The sequence below is a fragment of the Galeopterus variegatus genome, unplaced genomic scaffold (genome assembly GCF_000696425.1).
Source record: "Galeopterus variegatus unplaced genomic scaffold, G_variegatus-3.0.2 Scaffold2449, whole genome shotgun sequence".
Classification (NCBI taxonomy): domain Eukaryota; kingdom Metazoa; phylum Chordata; class Mammalia; order Dermoptera; family Cynocephalidae; genus Galeopterus; species Galeopterus variegatus.
Genome location: NW_007728560.1, coordinates 7,924 through 9,290, shown reverse-complemented (window position 1 = coordinate 9,290; position 1,367 = coordinate 7,924).

Here is a 1,367-nt window from a genome sequence, read left to right as displayed (position 1 = left end):
ACCATCATCAACATCAATGAATATATTTAAACTTCCTCAAAACCCTAAACATGAAATAATATTGTTATTCCATGTTATACGCATGAGGAAACTAAGACACAGAGAAAATTAAATAAGTAGCCCAAGGTTATTCAGCCAGTAAATGACTGTATACAACTTTATTCACAGATTTTTTTTTTCCTTTTTTTGTCTTTTTTACTGACCGGTAACGGGATTGCAACCCTCGGTGTTGCGCCCGCACCTCGCTCAGCCAGTGAGCGGGAACCAGTCTCCACATGTGATCCGAACCCTCGGCGGAAGCGCCGCCGCGCTCCCAAGCGGTGCACTCTCCAGTGTGCCACCGGGCCGGCCCTTATTCACAGATTTAATGAGCAATTATTGAGTCCTGGGTGCTGGGGGAAATGTAAGCCCCAGCATGACCAAGTCAGTATTTACTTTCAAATACTACCCTTTTGTACCCCTGCCTGCTACTTAAAGACCTTCACCAGTGACTTCGTGAGGATTGCAAGAGTCAGATGCAACCAGTGGTTTTTCCCTCATCTCCTTCCTGCTAAGGTGAAGGGATCTTCTATTCATGATCATGGCCTCCTTAGACTATTGAACTTCCTAAAAAAGTGTCAACCTTCAGCTTAGTGTGGTTGTCTGTGAGTCATACTTCAGAAGTTTAGAATGTGAGATCAGCAATACATGCACACATACATGTACACACAGTGAACTTGGCATTCGCCACTTTAAAGTTTTAGGATGCTATATTCACCTTGCCCTTTGCCTTAGGAAGCTGCCTTGCTAACAGACAGTGATTTTCAACATAAAGATACATTAGGATTGAACTGGCCCCCCTAAGTCCTGTGCTCCTGGTCAACCTTAAATCCCCGTATGCCTCTTTCCACTTTGGATGCCTGGCTTTACTGGCTGCGTAGCACTATCTGACCTCACCACTCCTTCCTTGCTCGCTGGAACTGAAAGACCAACTGCAGCACCTGCTTTGACAAATCACTGAATAAGTGACTTCGGCCATTGTGAGCTCCAGTTTATAAAAATGATAAAAGAGGCCCAAACCATTTGAAATCACTGATGTCAGGGACTGTGGATTTCTGTATTGTCTCTTCTAAAATGTCCCAGCTTTGTATTTCCCATTCTTGGCTGTACTCCAAACACTGGATGCCAGAAACAACAGGAGCACGGGGTCTTTGCTGAAGACCCTCCTCAAAGCCAGTATGGTCTACTCCAAACCTAACACTTTCTTCTTTGAGGCAGGCTGATATTTTTGCCATGGCAAATGTGCTTTTACCATTCTTCACCAAACGTAAGAGATCTGTGACTGTAATTTGCAACATTATTTTATGGACCAATCATAAAGAAAAATC